Consider the following 13560-nt stretch of genomic DNA (forward strand, 5'->3'; position numbering starts at 1 on the left):
AAACTTAAAAATCACACAACACCAGGTTATAGTCCAACAGGTTTATTTGGAAGCACTAGCTTTCGGAGCGACGCTCCTTCATCAGGTGGTTGTTGAAAGCTAGTGCTTCCAAATAAATCTGTTGGAATTTAACCTGTTGGTGTGTGATTTTTAACTTTGTACACCCCAATCCAACACCGGCGTCTCCAAATCTGTCCTTGGATGTGCCTCAGAACATTGGATTTATGCAAGGCTTTTAACCCAAAAATAAGTTAATCTGGCTTTTGTTACTGTAGTCAGAACAGTATTAAGCAGAATCATTCAGATCAAGCCTACCTTGTTTTCTCATTTTCAGCAACGATTTAAATGTTTTAAAGAGGATATGGACAGATTACTAAATGGATGCAAATTTAGAATATGTAAAAAAAACCTACGAGTGGTGAACTGTGTCATAGAGATGTACAGAATGGAAACAGACCCTTCGGTCCAACGTGTCCATGCTGACCAGATATTCCAACCCAATCTAGTCCCACTACCAGCACCCGGCCCATATCTCTCCAAACCCTTCTGATTCATTTACCCATCCAGATGCCTTTTAAATTTTGCAATTGTACCAGCCTCCACCACTTCCTCTGGCAGCTCATTCCATACATGTACCACCCTCTGCGAGAAAAAGTTGCCCCTTAAGTCTCTTTTATATCTTTCCCCTCTCACCCTAAACCTATGCCGTCTAGATCTGGACTCACTCAGCCCAGGGAAAAGACTTTGTCTACTTATCCTATCCACGCCCCTCATGATTTTATAAACCGCTATAAGGTCACCCCTCAGCCTCCGACGCTCCAGGGAAAATAGCCCCAGCCTTTTCAGTGTCTTTCTATAGCTCAAATCCTCCAACCCTGGCAACATCCTCGTAAATCTTTTCTGAAACCTTTCAAGGTTTGCAAATTCCTTCCGATAAGAAAGAGACCAGAATTGCACGCAATATTCCAAAAGTGGCCTAACCAATGGCCTGTACAGTTGCAACATGACCTCCCAACTCCTGTACTCAATACTCTGACCAATAAAGGAAAACATATCAAACACCTTCTTCACTATCCTATCTAATTGCAACTCTACTTTCAAGGAGCTATGAACCTGCACTCCAAGGTCTCTTTGTTCAGCAACACTCCCTAGGACCTTACCATTAAGTGTACAAGTCCTGCTAAGATTTGCTTTCCCAAAATGCAGCACCTCGCATTTATCTGAATTAAACTCCAGCTGCTGCTCCTCAGGCCTTTGGCCCATCTGATGAAGATCCATGATCCATACTTGAGCAGCTTCTAATCCCTTGGGCAGAATTCCCTACCAGGGTGGTAAGAAGGGGAAATAATGAGGCAATGTAGTCTTGGAGAGAAACTCACTGCCTTCCTGCAGTCTTGATAATTATATTCTGAGAACAAAGTTCCTTGGGTGACTTTCTCAACCTGCCAACACTTATCATTCTTAAGTGATCAATTAATGGCCATTTCAAAGCCTCAACTCACCATCACCCCAATCAGTTTATTTCACAGTGAACTAGAAAGATGGCCAGTTTCTCAATGGAAAAACCAAGGGAGAGCTGCTTACTGCCCTAATCTGAGGACAAATAGAGGCACAGATGGGGAAAAGGAGGATGCCTCTGAAAGCCCTGTTGTTTTCTCTGACCTCCATCTCTCCCTCTGGGTTCAGACTAAACAAAAAATGAGAAATGTCTGCTTAAAGCTTAAAGCACAAATTACTAAAAATTAGGCACATAATGTTAAGTGAAAGTAGGTGTCAGAATGACAGCTTCAGTATCATGCACAAAACGTTTCATGGAAAAATTCAGCAAGCTTGACATCAACTGTGAGGAGAAAGCAGAGTTAACGTTTCGCTCCAGTGACTTTTCTTCAGAACGCTTCAAAACTGAAGAAGGATCACAAGACCTAAAATGTTAATTCTGCTTTCTCTCCACAGATGCTGGCAGACTTGCTGAGATTTTCTAGCAATTTCTGTTTTTGTTTCTGAATTCAAGTATCCACAGTTTTTTGGGGTTTTTTAAAAAAAGTTTTCATGTTGCGCAGTCAAGGATTCTTGACTTCACCCATAGTTCCTGCCGCTTTTATTTCAGTCGAGCATCTAACTCTGGTGACAACAGGAGTTGGGGAGTCTTCTATAATGTCTCAGGGTATGGAGTGTACCAGGAAATCACAACTGTTCCTCAAACTGATTTGGAGCTGGTGTTGGACTGGGGTGTACAAAGTTAAAAATAATACAACACCAGGTTATAATCCAACAGGTTTATTTGGAAGCTATAAATTCTGTGTCTTACAATTGTGTACTCCACAACCACCTGATGAAGGAGCAGCACTCCGAAAGCTAGTGCTTCCAATTAAACCTGTTGGACTATAACCTGGTGTGTGTGATTTTTAACTTTCCTCAGACTGGCCCTGATTGAAGCTCAATGCCATTCTAACCTAACTGATATATGAATGCTGTGAAGTAATAGCATGCAAGACAACTGTTGTTGTGGTTCTGTTCGCCGAGCTGGGAATTTGTGTTGCAGATGTTTCGTCCCCTGTCTAGGTGACATCCTCAGTGCTTGGGAGTCTCCTGTGAAGCTGTGATGTTTCCTCCGGCATTTATAGTGATTTGTCTCTGCCGCTTCCGGTTGTCAGTTCCAGCTGTCCGTTGCAGTGGTCTGTATATTGGGTCCAGGTCGACGTGCTTATTGATTGAATCTGTGGATGAGTGCCATGCCTCTAGGAATTCCCTGGCTGTTCTCTGTTTGACTTGTCCGATAATAGTAGTGCTGTCCTATAATAGTAGTAGACAACACTACTATTATAGGACAAGCCAAACAGAGAATTCCTAGAGGCATGGCACTCATCCGCAGATTCAATCAATAAGCACATCGACCTGGACCCAATATACCGGCCACTGCAACGGACAGCTGGAACTGACAACCAGAAGTGGCAGATTCAAACCACTACAAATTCCTGAGGAAAGATCACAGAAGCACTTCACAGGGGGCTTCCAAGCACTGAGAATGTCACCTAGACAGAGGACGAAACGTCTGCAACACAAATTCCCAGCTCGGCGAACAGAACCACAACAATGAGCACCCGAGCTACAAATCTTCTCACAAACTTTGAATGCAAGACAACTGTTTTGCAAGCCTTCAACATAATAAATGAGTGTGAATCTAACTGGTTTGTTCTGGTATAGGTTTTAGGCTAACTAATTTCTTTACAAATGCAGAAAACATTTGTTTTTTCTGGCAGGATCACTTGCATTAATTACATTTTATTCTTCAGGTCAATGTGAATACAGATCCACTTCCTCAGAAGATAGAATTTGTGTCTTGCCGTACCTTCACGTGGCCATCCTTCCACCTTTCATCCTTCATCTACTCAGCACATTTTTCTCTTCCTGTCTTCCTCATGTTGTGAAACTTGAAAGGGTTCAGAACAGATTTACAAGGATGTTGCCAGGGTTGGAGGATTTGAGCTATAGGGAGAAGCTTAGCAGGCTGGGGCTGTTTTCCCTGGAGCATCGGAGGCTGAGGGGTGACCTTGTAGAGGTTTACAAAATTATGAGGGGCATGGATAGGATAAATAGGCAAAATCTTTTCCCTGGGGCCGAGGAGACCAGAACTAGACGGCATAGGTTTTGGGTGAGAGGGGAAAGATATAAAAGAGACCTACGAAGCAACGTTTTTCACACAGAGAGTGGTACGTGTATGGAATGAGCTGCCAGAGGAAGTGGTGGAGGCTGGTACAATTGCAACATTTAAGAGGCATTCAGATGGATATATGAATAGGAAGGGTTTGGAGGGATACAGGATGGGTGCTGCCAGGTGGGACTAGTTTGGGTTGGGATATGTGGTCGGCATGGACGGGTTGGACCGAAGGGTCTGTTTCCATGCTGTACATCTCTATGACTTTATACTCTGGGATCAATTCTTCACAGAACAAATATCCGTACTGAAAACTTGCTTGAAAATTGCTTCTTAAAGACAAAAACACTAGTAAGGAGCACAGTTATCTTATTTTCTTCATACTCCTGCTAATATTTTCAAACTCATGTTGGCAGGATATCTATCAGGGAAAGGAAATCTGTGGATTGAACTTTCAGACAGGAAATGAAAAAAAAATCAAAGGGCAATGAAACAATAATCATGACAATGAGTTTCATTTCTGATTAAAATCGTGCAAATAGGAAGTAAGCAGTTTTGTAGGAACCAGTGAATTGTCTCACGAACTGCCTTAGGGAAGAATGAACACCACATCACCAGATGGAAAATCATATCACAAAATATGTAAATAATATCTGGAACTAATTTAGACTGAGCTTGAAAGTAACAGGAGGTGATATTAAGCGACCTAAATGGAAAAATAAAAGCTCAGGTTCAGTAATCTTGAAAACAAGTAAATAGATATGATTGTGCTGACAACTGGCATTACTGAATCTACCAAAGCTTGTGGAGTCAGAAGGGAGTCAGTTGATTAATATACCAGCGCTTATTACATTAGGGGCATTTCTAAAATACTCACCTAACTTAACAATGCTCATTGCTAAAATCCATTTTTATGATGTGCAGGCCTGGAGTTAGGTCGACAAGACCCACTTCTTATTTTAGCCGACAAATTGCTCAGTGGGATGCACTTGGCCTTTTGATGGTCAACATTGACCAATATGATGAAAACTCAAGAGTACCTGACCTCAGACATTCTGGAGTTATTTACTACATAAGGAACATCTGAAAGCAGCTGGGTGAATACAAGAAGAGCTAATAATGTTTGACTTCCTGTTATGGAAGAGAGGGGAGGAGCAATGGAGTTAGTTTAGCAAGTCCCAGAGTCATCATAAATTTAAACATGTTATGCAGAATTCCTCAATTTCCTTCTGAGTTCTGAGGAAGGTTCACTCGACCTGAAATGTTAACTCTGATCTTTCTCCACAGATGCTGCCAGACCTTTTCCAGTAATTTCTGATTTGGGTCCCCAATTTACCTGTCTTTTAAGACCAGGATAACAAAGCAAGGAGTAGATTTGTGTACTAAACAAGAATTACTAGTACTGTAAAGTCTAGTTACAGATAAACTATCATGAATCATTGACATATAACTCTACTAGATAAGACTCTAACCCCTTTATACACCTCTAACAGACACACAAAAGGTATAGGAATTATGGGTAGACGGGAAAACTGAGAGGACAGCTCAATGTTGTCTAACTATGAGGTTCACTGAGGTGATCCTTTTGCTTGTCCAAATTTCCTGCATAATGATTTCTCTCCTTTCCAGTACTTTCATTGGCCTGCACGAAGCACAGAGCAACTGGTTCACAATCTATAAAATCTCTGACTTATTAGGGGAAAATCAATAGCTTACAGTAAATGGTGAGGGAAATAGATTAGGTTTAAGATGTGCAGGTTAGGTGAATTGGCCATGCTAAACTGCCCATGGTGTAGGTTATTAGTCAGGCGTAAATATACTGTGGTGAAATGGGTTTGGGTGGGTTGCTCTTCAGAGGGTCGGTGTGGACTTGTTGGGCTGAAGGGCCTGTTTCCACACTATAGGAATTATAATTCTAATTCTTTAGGTAGTTTCTACTGCATGAGAAAGCACACAACATCACTTCTCAGATGACTTCTGGCTACATCATTCATATCTACAAGCTGTCCAGCTAATTGGGAAGCAATGGCAATTTGTGTCAGGTAAAAGGCCTTGACATTGACCAATGGTAGGCTAATCAGTTACTTTTTCCTGGCTGAATCTCACTTCTATACATCCCCTGGTGCCCATTCATCTGCAACTAAACCTGTCCCAGTGGTTGAACAAGCAACAGTGTAAGTAGCACTTACAAGAAATGCTGGTAGTTTGCTTTTAATACATTCTAGGTCTTTGGTTTTTAAAGCAGTTCCTTTCTCACTTCTGTCATAATCAAAAACACAGTAAATTCGGAAAATATGCTCCTTACAATAGAAATGCAACGCAGACTCTGCTAAATTACAAGAGTTACTGGTCAATTATACACCTGTACGATTAACACTTTCCAGGCACAATCCCTAGCCCATATTGAGTTAAACTGGTCTCAGTTAAAATGTTCTGATGTAAAGGTTATTAAAAGTTAATGATCCTTATCGAGGAACCCCTGCTGGAAAGGGTACGCCAGTAGACAGAAGATGAGATCTGAATCAGGTTGTACTGTTTTTCATGATGAGGTAATGCATTTATTCTCATCCGAGATCAGCTTCTTTGCTGTATCACAAGCAGATCTTTGAACAAAGCATATTCTACCCACTTTGTGTTCATTCTCAACTCCAGTCTAGTTCCTGGAGTTAAAGTTATTGAAATCATTAAGACAGACGCTGGAGCTATTTATGGCAATCTGACCAGCGGACCTTTGAACTTCATCCTCTTCTCTTGTTAATGCCTACTGTCCACAACTGGATTCCTGGCATTCCTGACGTCCAGTGCCAAGGTATGAATATAACAATACTTTATAGATGTCGTACTGCCCAGCTTCAAAGAGGCAATACTCAGCTGTCACAGATGCACTTAACTGACTCTGAAAACAAGCTACCTTATATAAAGTCTACATCATAGGCCAGCATCAACTTGCCTCTCCTACCCATTAAGTTCTGTATTTCTTTCAGTCATTCCCCAATTTGTATTTGTTATCTCCTTACCTAGTTTATGATTGTTTCTCACTCCATCCACAGTTAAAGTACCTACAGCTCAGAAAGAAAACATCATTTGGCCCAACAAGACCATACTCGGGTTTATTTTCCACAGTAGCCTCTTCACACCCTTCATTCTTCTTACCTTATCAGCACAGCCTGCTGTTTCCTTCTCCCCAATTTGTGTAGCTCTCTCTTAAATTCATCTGTGCAAGTCATTTCAACTATTCCTAAGGGCAGCACATTTCACATTCCAACCATTGGCTGCATATGAAGGTTCCTTCTGAATTCACTTTGGCTATCTTATATTTATGATCCTGAGTTCTAGCTTCACTAACAAGTGGTAACATTATCTCTGGTCTGATTTTAACTCTTTTCCAGGCATGTTTTTTTGTTAACTTTAACCTCATCTTTCTCTCACAACCAACAACCAAATGATAGAAAAGGAAATACTCTAGGGGTAATCCAGCCCAGTGTTTTAGTCTTTGTTACAATTGCTGCCACAAGAAGGCATTCATGTTTTGAGCAGAGTGACAATTAGAATGGGGAGTAGTTTTCCAGACAGGGAGGCCACGAGAATGAGGACCCGTTTCCCAGGCAGTTGGCCACTAGAGCAGCAACTGGATTACTGGGTAATTTGGCTACTAGAGTAGACACTAAACATCAACTTGACTGAAAAAACATAAAGATTCCTTAACTCTATTGATGTCTAGAACAAAAAAACCAAGGAAACGATGCTAAATCTTTACAAATCACTGCTTAGGCCTCAGATGTGCTGTGCGCAATTCTGGAAGGATGTCAAGGCTTTCAAGAGAATGCATATACGTCATTTACTAGAATGATAAACATTAGTCATGTAGGGAGACTAGAGAACGTCCAAGTGTGTTCCTTGGAATAGTGAAGTTTAAGAGAAATAAACAGAAGAGCTAGAGTAGAAATTAGATTACTTACAGCGTGGAAACAACAAGTCCACACTGACCCTCCAAAGAGCAACCCACCCAGACCCATTCCCCTAAATTTACCCCTTCACCTAACACATCGGGCAATTCAGCATGGCCAATTCACCTAACCTGCACATTTTTGGACTGTGGGAGGAAACCAGAGCACCCAGAGGAAACCCACGCAGAGAATGTGCAAACTCCACACAGAGAGTTGCCTGAGGTAAGAATTGAACCCAGGTCTTTGGCGCTGTGTGGCAGCAGTGCTAACCACTGTGCCACCCAATCATCTTCTTGAATTGGTTGCATTATGTAATTAGATCATGGCTGACCAGCATCTTCGCTCCATCAGGCTGCCCCTGGTTCTGTAACCCTCAGTCAATCTCAATTTTACATTTTTAAATTGACACAGCTCTCAATAGCTTTTTGCGGCACAATGTTAAAGCTTTCTACTCATTGACATGAGGAAGCTCCTTACCATGTTGACTCTGTGTCAGACAGCTCTAATTATAAAGGTAATGTTCTCTTGTTCCATATTTCCTCACCAGGAGAAACAGTTTCTCTCTATCCCACAAATTTCATTAATAATCCTAAACGTCACAATTAGATCTCCCTTTAATCTTCTATATGTAAGTGGTTACAAGCATGATCAATTTTAGCATTATTAGCTCTGGAATGATTCTGCAGATTATGGAACATAGAACATTACAGCGCAGTACAGGCCCTTCGGCCCCAAATATTGTGCCGACCTGTGGAACCGATTTGAAGCCTATTTATCCTACACTATTCCATTTCCATTCATGTGTTTATGCAATAACCATTTAAATGCCCTTAAAGTTGGTGAGTCTAATACTGTTGCAGACAGTGCGTTCCATGCCCCTACTACTCTCTGAGTAAAGAAACTACCTCTGGCATCTGTCCTATATCTATCACCCCTCAATTTAAAGCCATGCCCCCTCGTGCCCCTTATGCACTGCACCATCGCCATGGCCTATCTGTCACGTAGTTGCTAGAACTAAAACAAAATTTCCAGATAGCATTTAATGAAAGTTTCCCCATCTCAAGAGTTTACTCAGATCAAAGAAGACTCCATTGTTCAACCATTTTCCTCACTGAAGTGCTATGTTGCCAGCAACAAACTAGTTTCAGCATGGACATAAATCTACAAAACAAATGGGAAACTATTCAACCTATGTTGCCTTCAATACAAAACCAAGATCATTCCAGTCTGAGGCACTGAAGATACAGATGACCATTGCATGTGGGTTAACACAGAATCTGAGCTCCAGTTCATCATTGACTTCTCTTTCTGAGACACATGAGGAAAGGATAGAGCATTCTCCAAATCTTGGGAGCCTCCTCTCAGGGAAGGCAGACACAGATGATGAAATTCCTCATCTTTATTTCAATGTGCTGGATCAGCCATCAGCCAACTGAGGAAAAGAGGTTGTGAGGAAGAGGATCTCAAACCTGATGCTAAGGTATGGTTTGCTGGGCAGCAGTGATCCTTGTCCTCCTATATGCTTCAGTTATACGAACAACTTCTAGTTGGGTCCTCAAATCATGAGAAAAATGCCACTAAAGGTGCCTGTATGAGATCTTCCAAATTAGGTGGCAAGAAGGGGTACCCAATTCAGAGGAACCTCGAATATCCGAATTTTGGATTATCCAAACAAGATCGCAAGTCCCAATGCTTGGCTAAACTATGTTATCCGGCATTCAATTATCCAGCATTCGATTAACCGAACGAAATACTCCCCGCCTGTGTCTTTCGGATAATCAAGGTTCCTCTGTATTGAGACGTTAATCACTCAAAATCAACTCTGCTGCTAGAATGAGTCATTTTTTGGTGTGATTCCAGGCTCCTGACCCAACTGTTCTACTCAGACCATGTTACAGAAAGAGACCCCCAGGAGAACAGCAAAATCACTTTAAGGATACCCTCAAAACATCTCTGAAGAGGTCTAACATTCTGACCAAAACATGAAAAGGATCACGAGTAGGCCAATCAACCCCACAAACCTGCTCAGCCATTTAACAAGATCACGGTTGATCCGACTGTTATCACAAAACAACACTGCCACCTATACTGAGCAACATTTCACCATTGTTGCTAAGAATCCATCTTCTTCTATCCTAAAAATATATATGGACTCTGATTCCACAAACTTTTCAAGAAAAGTGTTGCAAAGACTTACATCCTCTGAGAGAATAAAAAGCCCCTTCTCTGCTTTAACTGGGCAATCCCTTATGTTTAAACACTGATCCCACATTCAAAATTCTCCCATAAGAGAATATGTCCTCTCTGCATCCATCCTGTTAAGACCCTTCAGGATCTTATATATTCCAACCAAGTTATTTCTTATTCTTCAAAACTTGAATGGATATAAACCTAGCCTGTCCAATGTTTTCTCATAAGACAACCTCCCCATTCTAGATAACAGTCTAGTAAACCATTGAAATGGTTCTAATGTATTTGTGTCCTTTTTTAATATGGAGATCAAAGTAATCCTGATAGGATCTCGCCAGTACCTTGTATAATTGAAGCATAAACTGTCCACTTTCATATTCAAAAACATTCTATTATCTTCTCTGATTACTTGTTGTAAACCAACCTGTTCTGACTCATGGAATAGGACACCCAAATCGTTCTGCCTCTAAGAGGTCTGCAATCTCCCACCATTTAGATAATATGCTTTCTTTTTCTTCTTGCCAAAATGGATAATTTCACATTGCTCACATTATTCTCCATTTGCCACATAACTGCCCATTCACTTAACCTATTGAAATCTTTTTAAATCTCTTTATATCCTCTTCACAAGTTACATTCTTATCTTTGTGTCATCAGCAAGTTTGATATGCATACCATCCGTCTCTTCATTTATTTAAATGGTAAACGATTGAGATCCCAGCATTGATCTCTGTGACATACATCTTGCCAACTTGAAAAAAGGCCCACTTTATGTCTACTTTCTGCATCCTGTTAGCCAGCCAATCTTTTATTCATGCCAGTATGTTATGGCATATGCCATGAGCTTTATTTTCCACAGGAACTTTTGATCATGCACTTTATCAAATGTCTGTGCAAACTGCAGTACAGGACATCCACCAGTTCCTTACAGCTCATGTTGCATCCTAGATTTTGAAAAAGGAATGATGTTTAGCCAATGTAATGATTGACTCTGCACGTTGAACTCCTCTATGTACCCTCCAATAACTTTATTTAATAACAGCTTCTGACATTTTCCCTATGACAGATGTTAAGCCAACTGGCCTACAATTTCCTGCCGTTGTCTCCCTCCTTTTTGTAAATATAGGAATTACATTTGCTGTCTTTAAATTTAAGAGAACCCTAGAATCTAGGGAGTTTTGGAAAATGAAAACCAATACATCAACTCTCTCATTTGCCAGTTCTTTCAAGACTCTAGGATGACTGGTCATTGGATAAACATATGGATGAAAATGGAATGGTGTAGGTTAGATGGACTTCAGATTGTTATCACAGGTCAGCGCAACATCAAGGGCCAAAGGGCCTGTAGTGTGCTGTAATATTCTATGTTCTATGTATGTTCTAAATCAATTAGGACCCCTGCATTTGTCAGCTCACAGTTTCCACAGTGTACTCAGCATCACTTCTCTGGTGATTGTTATTTTCGAGGTTTCCTCCCTCCCTTACATTTCTTGAATGATAACTGCTTCTGTGATATTCTTTGTATCCTCTGTAGTGAAGACTGTTGTGAACTTCCTGTTTGATTCATCTGCCGTCACTTTATTTTCCGTCACTAATACTCCAGATTCACTTTCTGCAGGACCAATGTTAACTTTTCTTTTTCAATTCTTTATAGCAACTCTTATATTTATATTTCTGGATAGTTTTTATATCTTTGGCTAACTTTCTCTCAAATTTTCATTAATCTGTTTATCACTTTTTGATCTTTTTTATATCTTGTCGAATTTTCTGACCTTTCACCTGTCTTTTCACAATTATTTGTTTCTCGTTTAAGTTTAGTGCTATTCTTAACCTTTCTAGTTAACCACCAGATGGGTTAACAGACCATGATAGCAAGGGATAGAGCTTACAAACCTAACAGTAAATCAACAAATAAGGCTAAAGTTTACAAAACAAATAGAAGGATAAAACTAAAGACCCTGTATCTCAATGCACATGGCACTTAAAATAAAGCAAATAAATTGAGAGTGCAAATCATATTTATTCATTTCTATTTGCATCTCTCAGTTAATGTGTTTTATTTAAAATGCCATGTACATTGAAATACTTGGTCTTTCGTTGTATCCTTTTATTCGTTTTGTAAGCTTTAGCCTTATTTGTTGATTTACTCTTAGGTTTGTAAGCTCTATCCCTTGTTATCATGGTGGGTTATCCCTTTTAATTTTCTTTTTGTATTTATTCTGTATATTCTGAAGTACTCATTTACATGGAGCTTATTCAAGGAAAAGCTCCTGAGTGTCCTAGATAACTATGTACCTGTCAGGCAGGGAGAAGCTGTAGAGTGTGGGAGCCGTGGTTTATGGAGGAAGTGGAATCTCTGGTCAAGAGGAAGAAGAAGGCTTATGTTACCTAACAGTAAATCAACAAATAGAAGGATAAAACTAAAGACCCTGTATCTCAATGCACATGGCACTTAAAATAAAGCAAATAAACTGAGAGTGCAAATCATATTTATTCATTTCTATTTGCATCTCTCAGTTAATGTGTCAAGAGGAAGAAGAAGGCTTATGTTAGAATGAGATGTGAAGGCTCAGTTAGGGCGCTTGAGGTAGCCAGGAAAGACCTAAAGAGAGAACTCAGAAGAGCCAGGAGGAGACATGAGAAGTTGTTGGTGTATAGGATCAGGGTAAACCCTAAGGCTTTCTATATGTATTTAAGGAATAAAAGAATGACGAGAGTAAGATTAGGGCCAATCAAGGATAGTAGTGGGAAGTTGTGTGTGGAGTCAGAGGAGATAGGGGAAGCACTAAATTAATATTTTTCAACAGTATTCACTCTACAAAACGACCATGTTGTCGAGGAGAATAAAGAGATACAGGTTATTAGACTAGGTATAGTTGAGGTTCACAAGGAAGAGGTATTAGAAATCCTGCAGAGTGTGAAAATAGGTAAGTCCCCGGGCCGGATGGGATTTATCCTAGGATCCTCTGGGAAGCCAGGGAGGAGATTGCCGAGCCTTTGGCGTTGATCTTTAAATCGTCATTGTCTACAGGAATAGTGCCAGAAGACTGGAGGATAGCAAATGTGGTTCCCCTTTTCAAGAAGGGGAGTAGAGACAACCCTGGCAATTATAGACCAGTGAGCCTTACTTCAGTTGTTGGTAAAGTGTTGGAAAAAGTTATAAGTGATAGGATTTATAATCATCTAGAAAATAATAATTTGATTAGGGATAGTCAGCGCGGTTTTGTGAAGGGTAACTCACAAACCTTATTGAGTTCTTTGAGAAGGTGACAAAACAGGTAGATGAGAGTAAACTGGTTGATGTGGTGTATATGGATTTCAGCAAGGCATTCGATAAGGTTCACCACAGTATGCTATTGTACAAAATGCGGAGGAATGGAATTGTGGGAGATAAAGCAGTTTGGATCAGTAATTGGTTTGCTGAAAGGAGACAGAGGGTGGTGGTTGATGGGAAATGTTCATCCTGGAGTTCAGTTACTATTGGTGTACCGTAAGGGTTGGTGTTGGGTTCACTGCTGTTCGTCATTTTTATAAACAACCTGGATGAGGGTGTAGAAGGGTGGGTTAGTAAATTTGCAGACCACACTAAGGTCGGTGGAGTTCTGGCTAGTGACGAAGGATGTTGTAAGTTACAGAGAGACATAGATAAGCTGCAGAGCTGGGCTGAGAGGTGGCAAATGGAGTTTAATGCGGACAAGTGTGAGGTGATTCACTTTGGTCGGAGTAACCGGAATGCAAAGTACTGTCAAAAATGCCACTCCTCCTCCT

At 40.6% G+C, this 13560-nt stretch overlaps 1 protein-coding gene across 6 annotated transcripts in view; it reads right to left on the minus strand.

The window, feature by feature from the left end:
• The window catches only part of LOC122546175 (amine sulfotransferase-like), a 120593-nt gene that overhangs the window by 56797 nt on the left and 50236 nt on the right, over nucleotides 1-13560 (minus strand). The window lies entirely within an intron of this gene.

Source organism: Chiloscyllium plagiosum, chromosome 3 (assembly GCF_004010195.1).
Source record: "Chiloscyllium plagiosum isolate BGI_BamShark_2017 chromosome 3, ASM401019v2, whole genome shotgun sequence".
In the NCBI taxonomy this organism is placed as follows: domain Eukaryota; kingdom Metazoa; phylum Chordata; class Chondrichthyes; order Orectolobiformes; family Hemiscylliidae; genus Chiloscyllium; species Chiloscyllium plagiosum.